Source organism: Anthonomus grandis, chromosome 2 (genome assembly GCF_022605725.1).
Source record: "Anthonomus grandis grandis chromosome 2, icAntGran1.3, whole genome shotgun sequence".
NCBI lineage: Eukaryota > Metazoa > Arthropoda > Insecta > Coleoptera > Curculionidae > Anthonomus > Anthonomus grandis.
Genome location: NC_065547.1, coordinates 46050611 through 46073117, shown reverse-complemented (window position 1 = coordinate 46073117; position 22507 = coordinate 46050611). Strand labels below are relative to the sequence as shown.

Sequence of the window (22507 nt, the reverse complement as noted above, 5' to 3'; positions counted from 1 at the left end):
CAAAGCGTCCCAACCATCCTTCTAGGTTGCCTTCCGATGTGACGCCTCTTTAGTAACCAGGCAGAAGATCTTTCTACCAGTCATCATCGGTTATCTTGAGTGTTTTCTACGGAAAACTTCAGCTATTCCTCCAGATATTTGTAAATCCCAAGCTACTTAAAGTACCAAAGCATATTCAGCTGAAGCAGTAAACAGGTCTTGCTGCACCTGACAGGTCGCGCCGTACCACTTTCGGCCATTAGAATGATGGGCCACGAATTTACTGAATGTCAAATACTACTCTGGTTGGATTTGCCCCAGCTCAGTGTCTTCGTGGTTTCCATAATAAGATTAGTTAAAGGTAAGAGCCAGTTACAGTGAACGACTTGAACTTTACCTGTATCCTAATGGCTTCCAGCACTTTGTATGACCCATTCCAAGATGTTTGAAGTTTCAGTGATCAATCTTTTCTCCTCTTAGGGTTATAAAGCCAAACCAAGTCACCGATTTTGTACTTCTGGTCTTTGACGTTGACATCATATGCGTCTTTCATCTGATCGCTCGTTCCACCATGGCATCTGACTTTGCTGGAATCAATATTTCCTTCTTGGTCTCAATGTAGCTCCAAAGATACACTAAATGGACAGATCCATTCTTTTATTAAGACGTCGGCAAGTAGACCATCCCAATCACAATGTATTTATTCCCTACTTCTAATTCAGGAAACGGACAAGCAAGGTCAATACTAATACTTTCAAAGAGACTTAACAACTAAACGTTATAGTGACACATCAAAGCCTTCAGTTTTCTCTGCGGTCTATTACTTCCCGCGCATGTTTTGCGCACCAGTTCTTTACGTCTCCGTTACTCAGTAAGATCTTTTCCTCACCTTTCCCAGGGTCTTTATTATTCCAAGGTATTCAGCTAATACACCGGCACGCATTTTTTCTACCAACTCCGAAATCCGACGTTTACGCACGATTTGCCTTCTTTCCTGTTTCCCGTCGTGGTCAACTATTTTGCTCCGCAAGAGACCATCTTCCAAATTTAAAGTTCCATTGTGCCCAATATGACTTGACATTGAGAGAATGTATATTCTCTAATTTACCACTTCTTCCCAAGTTGGCTTTTCCCTTCTTTTATCCAGGTATATCGGGATCTTCCTCTTGGTGATTCTTAACATCTGAGTGTCTTTCCCCTTTACTTTCTGATAATGTTCGCAGTCCTGTGGACAGGGTCTTCTCGATAAGGCATCTGCATTTCCATGTATTCCTTCAGCTCAAACCCCTGTAGCCTCTCTATCCAGATCCTTCCAGATTTTTAAACTGAAGGAGCCGCTTTAAAGCTGCATGGTCAGTTCGCAGCAGGAACTTTCTCTCATAAAGGTAGTTTTAGAAGTGCTCTAATGTTTTTACAACTAGCAACTCTCGTCGAGTGACGCAATAATTGCGCTCTGGCTTGGTTAGCGTCTTACTAAAATTACCATCCTGAATTTGGGGCAGATCTGCTGCTGCTGTGCCCACATTGCTAGCATCGGTAACCAGTACAAATTTTCTTTCAGGTAAGGAATCAGTAAGCAAAGTTAAAGGCTCAGGATAGGTGCGAATGTCAGAGCCTCTTTTAGGACTTTTTTTGTAAGTTGAAGTTCTGATTGAAGACTTCCAGGGTGTCCAAAGTGTTATAGATGCGTGGAAGAGGATAGCTGTCCTTTTTAGATACGTTATTGAGCTACCGGTAATGCTACGCAGAACAGGTCGAGCCGTCTTTCTTCTTTATCAGTACCACCGGTGAAGACCATGAACTGCTAGATGGTTCTATGACACCGTCCTTGGCCTTACTTTCAAAAATTTGATCAGCCTTCTCTCTCCTGGCCAGTGGTAGTTTTCGAGCTGTCTCCGGATGAGGCAAGGATTTTTTGTATTGATTTTGTGCTAAACTACGTTGGCCCTACCTTCTTTCCTTGTAACAAAAACGTGTCGAATCTATGGACCAAATGCCTCAGCTATCTTCTTTGGTCTGGCCTTAGGCCAGTGCCGGACGACGCTACCAGCTCTTCTCTAACCATGGGGTACTCTTGCAGAATCTTAGGGCTTTAGGTATTGTGGGGCCTCTTCTTCAGTGGATCTCGGGATTCATCAGAGGTAGAACCCAGATTGTTAATCTTGGAGGTACATGTTCCTCTGAAATTTTGGTGCCACAGGGCTCTCACTCGGGTCCTGTTTTGTTTTGCTTTTTTTGATTGATTTAGTTTGGAAACTTGAAAATTGTCGTGTGCTAATGTTTGCTGATGATGTGAAGCTATTTAAGCTTATCATATCCCTTTCTGATGCTGTGCTCCTGCAAAAAGACCTCAATTTGTTCTTTGATTGGTGCCACTTGAATAGAATGTCCCTTAATATCAACAAGTGCCATAAGATTATTTTTTCTAAGCAAAGAAACTAAGCAAATAAATAATGTAGCAATTGGTGTCAAAACAGAGGTTTCTGACTTAGGAATATTTATTGACTCCAGGTTGTCTTTTAAAAGTCACATCAATCAGGTGACTGGTAGGGCAATGAAAATGCTGGGTTTTATTTTATCCAACGGTCTACAACTGATTTGTCTTTGTTTACTTTTAGATTACTTTATTGCTCTCTTGTTAGGCCCATCTTGGAGTATGGCTCAATTGTGTGGTCCCCGTCATATAACTGCTACATTGAGCAGATTGAAAAAACTCAAAATAAAATTTTAGATGTGGTTACAGGAGACAGGAGTATTACTATCAGTGGGTCAGGGATAACCTGAACTTACCCACATTAGAGTCACGAAGAACATTACTCGACTTATGTTTTATGCATAAGGTTTTAAATGCTACTATAGATTGTCCCGAGTTATTGTCTCTTTTTAAACTTAGGGTGCCTTCCAGATTGAATAGACAATCAGAAATATTTTCAGTCCCATTCCACCATACCAATTATGGCATTAATGAGCCAATTACACGAATGGCTCGAAGTGCTAATGGTCTGTCAGGACAGATAAACTTTTTTGACTCTAGGATAACATCTTTTAAGGGGCAGTTAAAGAATATTATTTCATAGGGGCTTTAATTAATTAACTCATCTACACCTTTCACTGATTTATAGATAGTTTTGTATCTGAATATATATGTTTGTATGGGTATGCTATGTAACACTTTTGTAAATGGATTCCGTTAATAAATAAATTCTTTCGGAATTTGCTGATTGCTGTCCATAGCTGCAACTTGTCGAAGATTTGCTGAAACTTCAGATAAGTGTCCTTACTCCGTGCCCTTTTCAACAGAACAAGATAATGATTGACATTCACTATCCTCACAGGAATACTCCTTTCAGAGCGTAGAAAAGTTTTTCCGAATACAATTCTTCGATCAACACTCTCGTCTTCCTATCAACCCAGCCCTCCAGAACGAACTCGCTCCGTTTTGGTATCAAAGTTTCCTTCGGAAGAAGGACTTGAACACTGTAATCCCTCTTACGGTGCAAATAACCACTACATCATTTAGTTACAAAATTTCCTGCCTGAAGTGTGACTCGAAGCCCTTAATCATCTCATCCTCAATCTCAGTCACTATCGATGTTTAAATGTGGCTTTGTCTAGCATTTCAAATTCGGGTCCTGGCATCTACGTCCTTCAATAAGATCCGTTTAACCGATTCCTGAAAGTCGTTGTCTCCTGGAATCATTTGCCGGACACAAGCCACAAGTCTGTTCCTGTTCTTGGCAGCTTTTGAATTCAAGGGCTCGTTTTAGCGCATCTATTAGTTTAGGTGGAGGTGGTAGTAGTAAGGCCTGCCTCATTTCACCATCGAGGAATGCTTGGACTGCCAGACGTTCCATGATCCTTTCCTGGATACGTGCAATATCGGCTTCAAATTCTTGCAAAGACCTCTCTGATTTTTGGCACCAATTTTTGAGCTACGTAAGTAGACTTTCACTTAACGCATCTGCAAATATCTCACAATGTGGTCCTCTTGTCACTTGTTCTTCTGTTTTTGTAGCATCTCCCCTTAAGGCCAACGTAAGTGTGTGTTTTCTTGTAGTAGCGGCTTTCTCCCTGGATGACGCTGATAAATCCTTATCCTTAGAATTTCATTTTTTTTAATGAGTTTTTCATTTGAGACTTTTTACTCGTAGTTGGCTCTTATAACTTGGTTCAGTGGAGTAGCTATTGAAAGCTAGACTGCGTCAAGTTTAAGGGCCTACTATATTTGATTTATACATTTTGTATTGGTATAATTGGTCAAATAAAAGTCATATTTATATATTTATAAACAATTCAGGATTTGAGGCTCATCAGCCCAACAGATTCCGTATTGGCACAAGCTTCGTTTTTGTGGTCCACTGCTGAAGGTTTAAAGGGGAACTCATCGAAATTTTCTTGAATCTTTGAAGTATTTTCCAGCGATGTAATCGTGCCACATTTAACTGATATCATCACTTGCACTAGCAAAAACAACGTTATCCGGAGGTCAACTCCTGCAAGGTCGCTTTATTTGACGTCGTATCACAAACCCCTGCTCCCTTTTCAGTTCAGCAAGTTTTAAATGCACGAATTTTAGCATTTTCACATACTTTAGTCAGATTTATTTTGGTCCAGTATTAATTTCACCAATGTCCAGTTGACTGACGTCCAATTCACACCCCACAGCTGACACCAATGTAGCGTTTTTCCCGTTCGTTGGGAGTAAATTTAGACAATCGAAAATGACTACAAAAACACGATCACTCACGACTACTACAGATATTTATTTTTATTGCATTTATTTACGACCATTTAAATCTCGCGCCTATATTTCGAACTGTACTTCACTGAACTGACAACTGACAACTATCGGCGATGCGGCTCCTTATATACTCGGCTAGATTCTCTAACCTTCGAGACGTCGTGCGGTGTATTATTCGGGAATGATGGGGAATCAGCTGGTTTTTCAATATGTCTTATTTACTGTGTCTATATATTTTCAATTCGAGAATTTTTCTTGCAGCATGGGGTTGCTTCGGTATTTCTGTATAAATATATATATCATCGCTTTGCTTTTATCACCTACATCACGAAAATACCGGGTTATAATGGGATTCGAGCAGAACTAATTAAATGAGAGCACTTTGAAAATTCGGAAAAGGTCATTTTTCGACCTCATTTTTGAGGCAAAAAATGGGATTCAAAAATGCGATATCTCATAGTTATTATAAGAGCTACGACCTCGCGAATGTTCTCGTTGGGTTCAGAATGACAAAACTAAGACAAAACCGTTGGAATTTTGCTGATAGAGTACATAGAAGCCGAGATATCGACCTTCAAAGTTTGGGATTTTTAATTTTTCGAATTTTTTTCAACAAGAATTGATTTTTTTCGAAATCGAACTAACTATGTAACTGCAGAGGGGATTTGAGATGCCTTTATATCATAGATTATAACAGAAAACAGTAATAGTCACGATTGTTAATCTGAACTCCTGAATCACTGAATAGTTAGTTGATCCAATAACAGTCAAACTGCTATTGGATAATACAGAATTATACAGATGTATGTGCTAAAATTCCATAGTTTGAAGAGTAATTTATTATATCATTGTCATTTTTACAAGCAAATTTTTATCTTCCGATTCATTGTGCCCCTGAATCAAATTTTTTAAATTAAAATCCTGTAATTATTTTTCTTAAAAATGCATTTGATTTTAAATTCTTGGCATTTTAAGTGCCTTTAATTTGGTTTTTTACAGCCCTTTTCTTGTTTTTTTAAATCAAACTGCTGAACCAGATTTATTGAAAATTCCTGCATTGTCACAGATGCTTCAGAACATTTTAGTAGAACATTTTTCGTACGTATATTAAATTCTGCGTGACCACTTGAGGAAGCATATTTTAACGGATGCGTAGTTTTAACACATTAAATCCTCGTAACATAAGAACAAAAAATATAGAACTACGTAGTTATAAACTAATAAAACAGCCTTAAGCATCCGTGCCGAATGATCATGAAATTAACACTTTTTTTATGCACAACAATAACATCCAAGCAATCAAATCTAGCTTAGTAATTTTAACGTTTTTTATAAATCATGCTGCAATATATTATCCCCTCTTACTGGTACATGGTATCCATATAGCAAGTACCAAATATACATAGATTAAATGGCACCACAACATCACCAGTCCTTCGTGGTGGTTCTTGTACGGTGTTTAGTTGAATTTTCGTGGTCGCAAATACGTTAAAATTGCGCGTGTATTGTCTTATTCTAAAGATCACTTTTACTTTTGTTGGGTGCAGGAGATTTAATTTGAACGTAGCCAGCGACCTGATTAGGTAGGAATTTTTTTAATGTTTTTAACGTTAAATCTTAAACATTGTTTATATGTTCAGAGTATTTCACAGTAAGATGCTAAATTTGAAAGGAGTGAATCTGAAGGTATTATAAAAAAATTATCATATATCAATAATTATTTAAATAATTAATTTTTAAAAAATCTTACTTTAATTGTATGAGTAACTTTTTTTCTAAATTAAATGGAAAATCTAACAGTTGACTTCTTATAAAAAGATATTTTATCACTTCGCAGATTTAAGACAAAAAGGACCAATTTTTTTTAGAAATATACTTCATCAGTAATTGAGAATTCACTATAATAACCTGCATGCGAAATTTAATTAAAATGGGGCTGGTAGTTTCAAAGTTATAATAAATAAGCAAATAATTATTCTTAACTTTAACACCCTGTATCTTTGTTATTAAATATTTCTGAGAAAAATTTTATAATGAAAGTTTATTTCTTTTTAAATTCTCTATCACGTATTAAAATTAATGACGTTTAAACTGGACCACCCTGTATATATACACGACCGCTCAAAAGTATTTGCCCACCGTTTATTCTTTTTAATATTTTAAATTAGATACAAAAATCTTATCTTTATACTTATATTTAGATTGTATCTCTTTTGAAAATTGCATATATGCTTAAACAGCATACCTATCAACTATGGTTCGTTGAAAAACACTGATTTAAAAATAGTCTTGCAAATAACAAACAATGTAGTGAAATATGCACTTCTTCTAAAAAACTAATCTGGTTACAGCTCGTTTCCGATGAAATTCGAAACATTTAAAGGTGTTTAGTCTTCAAGAATTGATCTTGTGTAACATTGGTAAATAATTTCGCTTGCTTATTGACGATTGTCACCGTTTCTATGCTGGTTTTTTAACATTCTTTAAAATGGCTAAAACAAAAGAGTTATCAGTAGAAACAAAAGGTATTATCATTGGACTTCATAAGGCTGGAAAGTCTGATTTGGCAATTCCAAATTCACCAGAGAAGGGACTATTAGCAACAAACCTCGATCGGGAAGGCCAAAGGCAAGAAGTTCAAAGAAGGATTTAAATAATATAATTACAAGCAAACGCAATAGACGCCTTACCGCCCCTGAAATCACAGCAAAAATCAACAAGGGGCGTAAAAGCGGTCAGTGTTTCGACAGTAAAACGGCGACTTTATAATGCTGGTCTTAAAGGACGTTTAGCTGTATCAAAACTAGGGATGTGGATTTGACCGGTCAACTTTTTTTTGGTCAATTGACTGGACAATTAAAGTAAAATTCAGTATGCAGTGGATGAATCTAACTATATTCCACATTTATATAAAGACAGCAATAATTGTTTTAAAGAAATTTAGCTTGTTGGGTATTTAATACTAAAATTTTCGAAATCTTGTACAGGGTAATCAAGTTAATGGTATAGTTTGGTCCATCCGGGGATACATTATATAAATCAATAAGAATAAGTAGTTTATTTTTCAATATCCATGAATAATATAATTAACATAAAAACGTTAACACTTAAAATTAAACAAAAAATACCAATCTCAGTTATTAATCTGAATTATTATGATTGTAGTTTAGTATAGGATTGTAGCTAATGCAAAATTCTCAGAGTCTAGCTGCTCGGCTTCGGAAGACGAAGAAACATCAGCTTCGGAGAATGAAGATATATTTAAGTTGGGTATTTTTTCACATTTATTAACAATATTTAAGTTGTATTTAACATAGACCAGCTTTCCGAAGCGTGTAGTGGTCAGTCTATTTCTCAATTTACTATGGAGAACTCCCCGCATGTTCACCAGTTCCTTTCACACGAAGCTGAAGAGGCCGGCATTTTTAGTAACTTTATAGCTACATCGTGAGGTACCGATTTCTTTTGCCAACTCTCCCACCAAGTTGATGGAGTAATATCCGATGACGTTTTACAAACTGATTTGGTACTTTTTACTGCCATCCATATTATTCGATTGTTAAATTCATTTGTTGCTGCTCTAAAATTTGAAATTTCTCCAATTACGTCAACCTCAGATTTATTTAAGCTAAGTTGTATTATTAGATTCGTAGTACGTTGCAGCTCATCTGGGGTTAAATTTTTTCCTTTATACCTAGGATCGAGTAGATATGCTGCATTGTGAGTGTCGGTGCAGGCCATATCGATTCTTTTTATTACCGATTTAGTCGTCAGTTTTTCTTCATTTTGAAGAAATGGACTTTCTGAGACAAATGCATTAAAGTGTTCTTTCAAGAGGAACAGCTGGTGCCGGACATCTGACAAAGTAGCAGTAGTATTTTCCATGAGGGTGATCAAACGAACAACAGGATTCAGTAACTCAATAAATTTAACGTTTCTATCCCAAAATACATCATCATTCAATATGGCAGATTTTATTTTATTTGTTGCTAGTGTCTCAATATCTGGATGAATTAAACATTCTTTAAGTAGCTGTTTATTCACGTGTATGCTTTCCATACAAGTGACTGTACTGCCCCATCTAGCTGCGACTGGTAATTTCAGAGATTGAAAATTACCGTCCTGCTTTTCATTTAAAATGGCGTTGGGAATATGTTTTAATTTAAAAAATTTCACAATCTCCTTACAAACACTAAGATGATCAGAGAGGGTTTTAAGCGATTCAATATCTTGAGCAGTAAATTAAGAATGTGAGAAACACAGCCATACGTTTGTAGATTTGGGAATGTTTCTTTTAATTGGGCCCATGCAACTTGCATATTTGCTGCGTTGTCGGTTACCAGAGAAGTAATTTTATTTTCACCGATTTCTTTAATTACCCTTGTAATTTCACTGGTAATGTATTGGCCTGTGTGTCTAATTGCCTTGGGCTGTGAAAAATTATAGAAAAAATCTCCATTATTCGTATGCACCATGTAGTTTATTAAACCTTCGTTTCTAATATTTGTCCAGCCATCACTCATTAAAGTTATATTATCTTCACTATCAAGAATATCTTTGATGTTGTTTTTTATTTTGTAAAGCACCTGTCGAGGTGTGAGGTTGCCATAGTTTTTCTGTCAGGAATTTTAAAAGCTGGTCGCAATTTTTTAAAAAATGTTTTCTATTTGTCTGATTCGAACATTGACAGGGCGCAATTTGATGAGTAAACAGCTTCGCAAAAAAATGTTTGTAACTCAGATTGCTCAGATTCGCTTACCGTGTCAACAAATGATGTATATTTTTGCATTTTTCTACAATTAATAGGTGGCTAAGAGGAACCAGATGAAGTACTTGGAATTTCATGAGAAATTTCATTGATTTCTGTACGTGGCTGCTTGCTTTTCTTGGGAAATATTGCTTCGTCTTCATCTTCGAAGGATTCATTCAAACTGGTCTTTGCTTTGTCCATCTGATAATAAAATAAGACACTCGTGCGATCGTGCCTAATGGTGTAATGTGTAATTCATATTATTTTCGTTATTTTTTCAAAAATATTTGTACTGTACACTGTATGACTGTACACTATACCCAAACCCCAAAAGTTGATGAAATCCTATTCCCTCAATCTCCAAAAACCAAAAACTACAGACAACTTAAAACGAAGACCTTCATGAAAGCTATATTCTAAATTTATACCAATATAATTTGAATTTAGTTCAAAACGATTGATTTTCTTTCTACTTTCTATATATTTTTTAAAATATTGATATTCCGGGTATTCTCGAAAATTCCCCCACTATGCCCTCAGCCCATAAAAAAAGGAACTCGAAACTTTCATACACAATGACATTTTATAAAAACATGTTTTTTGGTTCCATTGCAATAATTCACCTTTACTTTCAAGCATACAACAGGAAAGGAAAAAGTATATGTTAAAAATATCAGTAAAAAGCTTTTATCCGGAATTCCTCTTCCCAAGAAATAACATTTAATTTGTATTGCTTACAAGTTAATTAAATACATATTACTCTTTATGGGAAACTACCTAAATAATCAAATACTATTTATATGATAGTATACTCACATAATCTTGTCGAACCGCTTCTGGAACTGATTTGCACTTTTTGAGTATGTGATTCTTCATTCTATCGGCATGAGTGATTTTTGATTGAATTGCTTCACAGTAGTTACATTTGCCTTTCACTTTATTTTCTTCGCGAATTTCCGTGAAACAATTCCAAATTTTGGTTTTCGACTTGCCCAAACTCATTGTAATTACGTTGTTAGTTCACAAAAATACAATAATTATAAGTACAGATCGAGCTGCAATCTCTAACGCTAGTAAATACGAAATACCTTTTCAGTTTAGAACATTGAAAGGCCTTTCAATGTTCTAAGGTTGTCAGTCGTTTTGTTGCGAGTGTTGGGATTCCCCCAATCAGGTGTATCGGATTTCGTAGAAGACGGTTGTGAGTAAATTGGACTGCTTTCAATAATTTATAAATATTAAAATGAAATTAATGTACTTACTTATATCATAAAACTCTAAATAAAACATAAATAAATTGTTTGAGTATTTTATATATTTTGACTGAAATTGACTGGTCAAATAGGTGTTGGTCAATTGACCGCCCAATTCTAATCAAAACCGCTACTGAAGGATGTTAAGAAGAAAAGACTTGAGTGGGCCCAGTCACACAAAGAATGGACCATTGATGACTGGAAGAAAATTCTCTGGAGTGACGAGTCGAAATTCGAGGTTTTTTGTTTTGAAGAGGCGAGTTTTTGTTCGCCGTTATGCCAATGAAAGGGTCGCTGAGAACTGTACGGTGGCCTCAGTTAAACACGGTGGTGGTTCGGTGCCGGTGTGGGGTTGTTTCGGAGGATCTGCAGTGGGCGATCTAATTAGAATAGAGGGAATTCTTCGAAAAGAGGGTTACAAAACAATTTTAAGTGACAATGTACTTCCTTCTGGTACTCGAATAATTGGGGAAAACTTCATCGTTAAACATGACAATGACTCCAAGCACACGTCGAAATTGTGCAAGCAATATTTAGGTCAATTACAAAGGCAACATCTTCTAAAGTTATGATATGGCCCCCACAATCACCGGACCTCAATCCTATCGAATTACTGCGGGATGAACTGGATAGACAAGTGCGAAAATCATGCCCGACATCAAAAGAAGACTTATGGAGGATCATCCAAGAAGAGTGACACAAGATACCTCAGGAAACTTTGGACAAATTAATTATATTACAAAATTTGATTTTCTTAAATTTAATTAATTGAAAAATGTCATTTTGTTATAAATAAACCGTTTCATAAGAATAACTGATGGGTTTATTATTTTAAGTTATAACTTTAAAATAGTCATATGTAGGCAAATACTTTTGAGCGGTAGTGTATATAAGCATTGATATTAATATGCAAGGCTAATGAGTTATAAATCGTGATGTTCCACAAGGTTCTATCCTTATTCCTCATATGTATAAATGATATTATGCGGATGATACTGATAATGTGATAGCAAAAATACTCATAAATTGTTACTATTTTCTAAATATGAACGACTAGAAACTATTTTAGGTATGAATAGGAAATCTTAAACAAACCTTAAAGAAGATATATAGATCTTGTATGCAGTGTTGCAGAAACCTTTATGTACTTACAGGCGCCTTCATCTATCCGTGTTTAATTTACATTGTTAAGAGCATCTCCCAATTTAGAACTCGTTCAAATATACAACATCAGTGATATTAGAAACATTATCATAGACTTTCGTACACTCTAACTACTATTGTGTCTAGTTCTTTAATAATAATAATAATTAAATAATAAAAATAGATACCTAACGTAAGTAATAAACGTAGATAAAAATAAAGAATAATAATAATTGGTTCTTGGACTTAGGTCGTAGTTACAGGTAATTTATATTTTGTCGAGTTCAGTATTTAACACGTTAACTGCCATGTGTACCATATATGGACACATCTGTCTTTTCGGAAACTTTGTGCTCTTTTGAGGGATTCATTGGGATTGGCGGTACTGCCGTTTCCAAAAGTTGCATGGCAAGATTTTCTTTGAAAGTCGTTATTGAAATTTTTTTCTCGTTAATTTTATTGTACAGATTTAAGGCATTTACGACTGAGGTACCTGTGATAAATTCAAAGGCCAATCTTCTGTACCATTTAATTGACTTTCTAAGAGAATTTGAATAAGCTGACATTTGGTCTGACATACCAACAAATGATTTGGCCTTATTATAGTCGATTAATGCAGAAGGTTTGAGCCTAGGACTCTCTCTATGGTGTACTTCCTTTAGTTCATCTGTATGTTTTGTGGATAAGAAGAGCACGTCCCTCTTGTCATGCCACTTCATAACAACAACTTTATTTTAATTTTGTTTTGCAACAGTTTCCCCTTTTTTTATTTTTGCATCAACTACAGACTTTGGTAGGTTTCTTCTGTTTTTACGAATTATTCCAACTAGATGAGTTGATCTATTTTGCAAGTTTTCCGCAAGAAGAATAGAGGCGTACCAATTGTCTGCAAAAAGGGTCCGGCCACTATCAAGCAATGGTTGCAACATTTCCATAACAATAGATTCCGCAACCGATAGTTTATTTTCTCTTTACCACAATATACTTTCAGGCTGTAAGTAAATCCTCCATCTAGACATACTTTATAAACTTTAATGCCGAACTAATGTCGTTTTCCTTTTATATACTGTCGAAAGGATAATTTACCTCGGAAAGGTATCATGGTTTCATCGATGCAAAGAGACTCTTCTGGAATAATGCAGAAAGAAGCATTCTTGTTCAGCATATCAACAAGGCATTGAATTTTATGAAGCCGGTCATTGGGAGGACAATCTTCATTATTTGCCAAATGAAACATACGTAAAAGCAGCTCAAATCTATTCCGCGGCAAATATTTTGATATTTCGTTTTTATATAATGGATGTTTGTGCCAATAATCTTTTAGTGATGGTTTTTTACCCAATCCCATCCAAATTAAAATAGCAATAAATGTTCGTATTTCGTTATAATTAGTATCCACCCATGCATTTAGGCGAGAATATTGGCCAATATTTTCATTCGTTATGGCAAGAATAATTTACTGTTCCGCGTATCTATTTGTTTCGACAACGATCTTATTAATGACATCGTTGGATACAAGTAATTCAAAAAAATGAAGTTCATCCTTACCGCGCATTTGGGTTTGCAAGGCTAGTGAAATTCCAATATTCATTGGTAGAGTGAATGTCGAAAAATTTCCTGAAGCTGGTCTCCACTTCGGTCTTTTATCATTGCCTGAAGAATGTCTATATCTAACTGAGCAGATGTTGAAGGCTCGGAAGTATCTAAAAAAATGGAGGGTAGTGTATAAGAAGATAATCATTACTAGGAAGAGAAAATATGAATTTTAGACGTTAAATTTGATATACATAAGTATTCTACTTAGTTTCGTACGCGAGTTAGTATATTGAAACTTTTTACAACACTGTTTTTTTCTAGTACCTAACTGACGTTCATACTTCATCTTTTTCTTTTTAGGGCGGTCTTCTTCAGAACTGCTTGAAGATATCTCGCCGACCAAATATGTCGGATCCAAATCAGAATCTGAGATATTTGAAAACTCGTCACTCATGTCGAGGTCTCTACAAATCTCTATTTCTTCTGCTGCAGCCTCCACTGCTTGTTGCATCTCAGTATCAGAAATAATTCTTTTCTTTGCCGCCATTGCTTCTCCAAATTATAGCCCACAAAACAACATGTTTTTACACTGATTTTTATAGAAAGAATGACTGAAGAAGGCAACAAACATAAAATGCACGTGGTATTTGCGCTTCTAGTGAAAACCGTACAACTGCTGCCATTTATCCAGGCGAATCAACATTGACCTTGTACGTGTCCAGATAAGGTACACATGGCACACGACATCAAAAAATAAAACCTGTACAATCAGGTGCCATGTGTACCATATTTGGACACACCTTTTTTAAACTAAAAAAAGCAGAAATTACATAAATTTTTACACATGCGTTCGTTTTGATGCACACAGACACGGTTTTTAATAAAAATGTTACGTGGCCCGTAGGACCCGGTAATTTTTTTTCTAATTGGGACTGGCAGTTAACGTGTTAATGTCTTTTTTTTGGGATTTGGGTCATATCTGTATATGTCTTGTTCAGTAGTTTTTTTTTTGAGATCTGCAATTTCTATTTTAATTTTACTGCATACAAGAAACCTAGAAGATATTAAAAAAAACTGTATTTGATAAATGGTAAGTAGTTGTAATTGTTCTTGACTAAGTGGTTTAAATATCGTCCTTCTTGGGTTAAATTACTTTTTTAAATCAATTATTTGGTTTACCTACCAAATAAGTTAGATTCAATTAGAAGCAGAATATGGCATTTTGAAAAAAGAACTAATATTAATAAGTAGGATAGAAAAATGATGAAAGGTTATGATTGATGGTATCAAATGCCTTAGAGAAATCTAGTAGACCCAAGGTAGGGCATTCACTCTCATCTGTGGTTTAATGACTCGAGAAAAAGATATTAGTGTTTAGATAATTGAATACTCATTATTATTTCAATTACCTTTAACTTACTTGCCTTACCTTTTACTTGCAAATATACTATTGTTATTAATCTTGAAGCGAAGATATTGCAGAATTCTTTGTAAATAGAATAATACCTGAAATGTTTCAATACAGTGAAGTGATTTTTTTCCTTAAAAACATCACTGCAATCTATAAAAAAACTATATCGAGATCTATGTGAAGATCTTCATATAGATGTGTAACATCTATATGAAGATCCCCACTGGGACGCCTCTGTACTTAAAACCATTTTTCTTTAACTTTAGAACTAGTTGTTATCTTGGCCAAGGACTAATTATGTACAAGTTATTATTGGTCGTAAAATTTGTCGTAAATAATTGAGAATAATATGTTTAAACCACATTAGAACGTGATCGAAGATAAAGTTTCTAGGAATAAAAATGAATTATTTTTAAATCTCTAATAAGAAAACACTTATTACGAGCAGTCAGTGCAATAATTTTTTGTGGTTAATGTCATCTGAATTATGTCCACACTGGACTAAACCACTTGGATCTGATTGGTATACAATAAAAGCCCTTGTCAACCTCTTTATTTTTAACCTTATCAAAGGTCATGAAAAGACTAATCCAGAAAAGGACATGCGATTATCTTCAATCTTTTAGAATTACAACCTATAAAACAATTTAAATTTCAATATTTAAGAGTACTTAAGATAACAGCTTCCATAAGAGTTTGAACGAGGGTAGCGTTTCTTGTCTAATCTCTTTAAGGCCTTTGATTATGTGGATCATGATATGATGATCGAAAAGTGTGCTTTCCATAAAGTAGTTTGCATCTTACCTTGGAGCCAGTCTGTGAACTTAGGTAAGCAATCATCGGTTCTCAGGATTAATTCCGAAGTTCCTCAGGGCTCTGTTTTTGAGTCTTAGTCAAAGTCAAAATATACATTATTTGCTAAGTTTACAAACTTGTGCTAAAAGCTTCCTAATCCTAGAATTTACATACAGGATAAAAACAGAATACAGAATCGATTTTGATTGTACATTGAAGCATATTTTATATAATCAAAGAAAAAACCAAAAGAGAAGAAAAGAAAAGGCAAGAACCAACATAAAACAAGAATAATAAAAAAAAAGTCTGATCAACAGATATATAATTAATTTAAAAAATTAAAATGAGTCGTTAAAATATTCTTTAATGCTGTAGTAAGCTTTTGGTAAGATTAATTTCTTTAGTTCTCTCCTAAACTTTTTAAGGTCTGTAACAGTCCTAATCGAAAAAGGAACATGATTAAATATTTTACAACTAAATGGAAGAGATAAGTTGTTTACTTGACGAGGATTATTACTGGTGCAGGATGGTGGACTAACGGACTTATGTATGACTGTTGCAGTTTCCAATATAAAGAGTGAGAAAACTGTTAAAATTTTTTCAGCCACAAAAAGAGGTTTACAAGAGACTCTCAGACCAACACCACACAGATACCTTAATGCTTTTTTTCTGAATAGTAAAAATGATGTTAAGGAGTCCCCTGGAGCACAAACCCCAAAATGGCAACGCATAACAGATATGAGAGTCTATTAAGGCGAAATAAGCTGAACGAGCAAACAACCCCCCCAACTCATGCCTGGCAACCCTGACTGCAAAACAACCAGAAGAAAGTTTAGCAGCGAGGCCCAAAACGTGGTTGTCAAACCTTAAACTCTCATCAATGAGGAGGCCGAGAAATCGACAATAATTCCCACCATGTAGTGGGCCCTGCTCATCAAACAAAAAACCCTCTACATTACACTTAAAGCCCATAATAAAAGTCTTATCAACATTGAATACAAGCTGATTGCAGATGCACCACTCTCTAATTTTGTGAAGGTCTTTTGATCTTTGTTATGCCACAGAATTGTAGCATCATCGGCAAACTGAACCACTAGTCCATGCAGTGATAGAAAGCTCAAGTCATTAACGTATAATAAAAATAAAATGGGACCTAACACTGACCCTTGAGGTACACCACATTTAAGGTGTGCTATCCCTGACGAAAATCCAGATGAAACCACCCTCTGGGTGCGACCAGACAGGTATGACTTCAACCACCCCAAAGCCACTTCCCTAAATCCATAAAAATCAAGCTTTGATAGCTTATTCTTGCTTTTCATCAATAAACTTCTTAAACTAAATATCTCTGAAGAATTCATACTCTTTGCAGATGACACATCAATCCTGTGAAAAAGTAGGTAAAGTATGGGGCTCTTTGAAATGACAGCAAAAGACTTCATCTTCACAAGATCGTTAGAGGCTGGTTTGCCTGTAATCGATTTTCACCAAACCTGGATAAGACTTAGATTTAAATGTGACGTACTACGTACTACTCTTGAATTCATTGTCAGAAATTGACAGCTTATTTTTCTTTAGTTGAATCTCACCCTTTTCTTTAGTTTAGGTATGTCATGCTATTCTGAGGTGTTGCTAATCAGGGTCAACCGAATGTACTTTTCGTTATTCAAAAAAAAAGGCTGTCCATGTTATTGTCAACATAACTCAAAAAAGGAATCTTGCAGATCACACTTTATGACTCGAAAAATTGTAGCTGTTACCTTCCTTTTTACAGTGGAGTTCTAGAGGCCTACTCTTCAATATAAGATACATCAAGCTCACATTCTTTATATACCAACTCCCAACTCTTAAAATCGTTTTAATTAATACATACGTCTTGGAATTTGATTGAGACTTATTTGATAGCCCTTAAATGTTCGGTACTGATGAATTGAGGATCGAATATTTTATTTTCTTGTAACATTAGTCTGTGGCAGTAATCAATAATAGTTTTTCTGACATTTCTATAGAACCTCTACAGCTTAAAATTATATTAGACGTTCCAGCAATGTACTCCATAACATTGAACATTAGTTTGTTGTACCCAATAATATTCTTATAATATGATAAACCCTAAGTTTCGTAATCGCATAATAAAACATAATACCAGCAAGCACACTCTCTACCTTGAAACGCTCTTTAATAGAAAACTGATATAATATGAAGACCTTTAAAATAAAAGCGAACATGTCGTGAGTAAACGTTAGTAACCTACAGCCTCTGGCTATTACGATACATTAAAAAAAAATTATAATCAGGTAGTATCGATTGCCTAATATTTGTTTTGGTCAATGAAGAAGCGTTTGATTGGCATTCGACCTTAGCATAGATAACCGATGTATGTGCTTGTATGAAAATATTAGAGATTATGCAGGAATTGGGAGTGATGGAACTTTTTTCTCCAAGGTTCTATGAAAGTTACTAAATTTTAATAAGGCGCGTTCTAAGCTTAATTAATAGTTGAATTTCAATGAAATGTCCTTAAATTTGAATATTTCTTTTTTAAATAGTAGGTTTTAGGATTTTCTAGATCCTTGATCTACATTTTTCTTGATCACTATACAGGGTATTCGAAAAATAGGCGGAGATATTTCAATGGGTGATTCCTTGTAAAAAAATATGAGAAAAAGTTTCTATAAACATGGGCCCGAATATTACAACCCGCACAGTGATATTTGACAGTTATCTACCTGTCTACATATTCTATAAATACGATTTAGCATACAAGCACCTTAAATTGTAACTTTAAAACCCAATTAAAAAGAAAGTCTTAGATACGGATCTCTCTTTTATTAAAAATTAAGTAATATTTGATAAAATCAAACCGGTGCACAAGATGAATTGGTGCAATAGGAAATAATAAATATCTACGCGTTATATTGGAAAGCGTAAAGTTCAAATCAACATTAACATATGTGTCTACAAAAAAAAAGTATAAAAATAATAATTGGTTGTTTCTAAAACCCATTAAGGCGGTAGAATTGCATCACAAGGTCGTTAGAACAGAAGAAGTTAAATTGAGGTGAAACACCTCTACGTCGTATTCCTTAAACAAACGTGTAATTTGCAATGCATATCTAAAGATCCATTTATTTTAAATTACGGTTTTTGGTCGATTGATTTTGTTATTATATGGTGTTAGTGTTATTTAAATAGAGATACTCGTATTATTTGAAAGATTATGGTTTAGTGAGATCTGTATAGTTAAATTAGGCAATTAAGCTTCACTTAGTCACCGAGTTAGCTAAAGTAGGAAATAGCTCATTAGCCCAGGGTTGATTATGGAAGGAACAACACTTCATTTCGGAACAAATTAATATGAAAAGTAGAACCCGTCAATTAATTAATCTATAGCAAATATAGTCGATAATTTGCTCGCAGATAAAACGCAAATTGCTATTGTACTATTGGTTGAGCAGATCACTTAAGTTATAGCAATATTTCAATATATCGAGCTTTAAGGGCATGTTCCACTAATGTTTATCGAGTGTTTGCTATTTATCTGCTCGGAATGAACCAAGAAAGTTTCCTGATAACATACTTTACGCACATCATGAAGACCTGACGTTGTTTTGATGTCACTGAATTGTTGGGATTGAGCAGTACTTTCTACTTTGAAATTTAGACGCCTTACGTTTGAAATTATTAGCAATTTGACCAATTAATTACCCATTTACTTTCTTAATAAAACAACAACTTATATAGCATATATCAACGACTTGCAAAGCTGTTCTTCAGATCTAAGTACTCTCGAGATCTGGTGTAGAGATGTGTCGACCCAGCTATTTTTTAATAGCAGTTGCTTTTGCTACTGCTACACAAAAATAGCAGTTAATTAAAGCTGCTATTTAAATAGCAGTTGCTACAGTGTTACTTTATACGTAGCGAGTAGCGTTGAAGACAATGACAAATAACTTTATAAAGAATATTTGTTTTTTTTTTAATTTATTAGCTAAATTTTGAATTTTCATTTTGAAAATGTTTGTCATTCGGTGTTTTTTTGTTTTAAGCAATAATTTGTTGAAACTTTTAGTGTAGGTGCTCGTTGTCTTCACTTTTTGTTTAATAAATTACAACTCAAACCTCAAACTCTCAAATGTTAATTATCGAAATAAGAAATTTCACCGAATAATACAACAAAATTGTTAGAACAGCATAGATGGTAGGTGGTACTGATCCCTAGAAGTTCTGAAACTCTTCGAGCCTTCAAGGCGAGGTATGAAACAAAATACTGTGATTGGTAGCAGGCGCAAACGCCTGGGATTCACAGACAGGGCTTTATTCTCGATTTGTTATTGTTTTTCTGTCTCGATTGGCGGGCGCCTGGGATTCACCGTCGATAAACCAATGGGAATGCGGGTTATTTGCCTTTTTTGGTGGGCGATTGGCCACATCCAGTCTTATGTGTTAGTTATTGTGGAAAAAGTAGCATATATAACGTAGTATCATAGTAAGATAAAAGACAATAGGAAGGTGTGAAATATTTCAAAATATTAATTCAAAGTTAGTGTGTTGTGTTTGCAAGATTAGAATTTAAAAAGATAAATTGCATTGAATATGTTTTGAAGATGTTATTTATTTGTATATTTATTTAGGTTCTTTTATTCAACTAACAACATGAATAAGAAATCAGATATTTGGAACTGCTTCTCAGTATCAGATGAAGATAAAAGCAAAGCCAAGTGTAATATATGTAAGTCAGTTTTTTTATATAAAACGTCTGTAACGAACCTTAAAGCACATCTTAGCAGAAAACATCCTTCTGTAAGACTGCATTAATTTGAACGTGTTCAGAACACGAGAGAAGCAAATACTGAACAGCATACCCAAAACGGTGGTACTTCTACTGTTAGTGAAACTGTAGCCCTGTAGTTCTAATACAAGTGTGTTGCCATCGACCTCGCCATCGACTTCTAAAAGTTCATCAAATATAATTCCCTTGGCTCGATCTGAAGCTAAAAAGATGCAGCAACAGTTAATGCCTGAATATACTCATAAGAGAATTACAATGTCCCAACAAAAAAATTTGGACGAGCTTCTATTGAATCTTGTTATAAAAGATTTTCAGCCATTTTCCGTGGTTGAAGACTCCGGTTTTAAAGCTTTTATTTCAGCTCTAAACCCTAGGTATAAATTGCCTACTAGAAAAACTTTAAGTGATGCTCTTCTTCCAGGACGAGTTGAAGAAGTGCAGAACAAAGTTTCAGATGTTTTGAGAGAAGGCACATCTATGACAATTACAACAGACTGCTGGACATCTCGAAATACAGATAGTGTAATGGCAGTTACAGGACATTTCATAGATCCTGAATTTAATGTCAAACCTGTTCTTTTGGATTGCGTTGGGTATGAGGGAGGGCACAGCAGTAGGAATTTAGCAGATAATCTTTTAAATGTTGTTTCTTCTTGGAATATACCTGAAAAATCCATCTTGCTGTGCATTTCAGATAACGCTGCAAATATAAAGAAAGCGATTACTGTGGACTTAAAATGGAGGTATTTTGGTTGCTATGCACATACCTTCAATTTAATAGTAGCCGATGCTCTAAAGTTAATTCAGGAAGGGACCTTAAGCAAAATTAGTAAAATTGTGACACATTTTAAGCAACGTGCAAACGCCAAACATAAATTCGATAATGTTCAACGACAACAAGGCAAGGAACCAAAAAAGCTCAAAAAGGACGTAGCAACAAGATGGAACTACACATATCTAATGCTAGAAAGATTTGTGGAGTTAGAAGAAACAATACGAACAACTTTAGCATTAATGGATTCAGTTTCTCTGCCAGTCATTCCCACAGAGGAGTGGACACAAGGAATTAGTAATTATATTAAAACCATTTTTTGATGTAACTGAGTCAATGTCTGGGGAAAAATACATCGCATTATCTTTAGTTATAATCATGACAAATGGGTTGAAAAATGTTTGTATTGAGATGTTGAATAGCGATCAGTTTACTACCGAAGTTAGCCAAAATTTTATAAAAAATCTTATACAAAACATAACATCGCGCCTTGGAGATTTAGAGTAAGACAGTAAGACCCTAATTGTGTCAACATTTCTGGATCCAAGGTTTAAGAATATTGTATTTAGAAATCCTGTCGTTTCAGATAAGGCGAAGGAATATGTTACTGGTTTAGTAGCTCAAAATATAAGAGCAAAGTGCGAAACGACTGGAGAAGCAGGTTTAGAGGTTGGTGCCGGTAATGCGACGTCAGAAAAGCCACTATTTGACCTTTGGAAGCAGTTTAATAAGTCGGTGTCATCTCATCCTAAAGTCAATCAAAGTCCGCAGGCACGTACTATAGTTGAAGTAAACCGTTACTTGGAGGAAGAAATTATCCCAAGGAACGAGGATCCTTTGAAGTGGTGGGCTAACAATGGTGCGGTTTTTCCAAATTTAAGCCATGTCGTCCGATGCAAGTTTGGAACAGTTTCAACTTCAGTTGCATGTGAACGCATGTTTTCAAAGACTGGTCTTATTATTTCGGAGCGGAGAAGTCGCATTAAGTTAGAGAAAGTAAAAAAAAATATGTTTTTAAATGTTAATCAAAAGTTACTTTGAGTTTTTTTTACGTTTATTATTTCAGACTTTTTTAGATTTTTTTTCTATTTTTCACTTCTTTTAACGTTTTTCCCTGACTGTTATACTTACTATATGTTACAGTTTTATATACTCTTGTTGAATAGCTAAGTTTCAAGTTTTTCTTTAATAAATATTTATAAATTAATATTAAACAAGTTATTTCTATTCCATAGAATATATGATTGTTTTTTGAAATTAAATATTTTTTTCCAATTAGTAGTTTTATTTAAAATTAAATTTAATGGATGGCAATAAAAATAGTACACGGAAACA

The 22507-nt window shown here is 34.8% G+C and overlaps 1 protein-coding gene across 1 annotated transcript in view; it reads left to right on the top strand.

Moving 5' to 3' along the window:
- The first annotated feature begins 6123 nt into the window (after positions 1 to 6123).
- LOC126750443 (putative fatty acyl-CoA reductase CG5065) overlaps positions 6124 to 22507 on the top strand; it is a 31679-nt gene continuing 15295 nt past the window's right edge. Inside the window, exon 1 of the mRNA XM_050460066.1 lies at positions 6124 to 6303. The gene's annotated coding sequence lies outside the window, so the exon portion shown is untranslated. The remainder of the gene's footprint in view (positions 6304 to 22507) is intronic.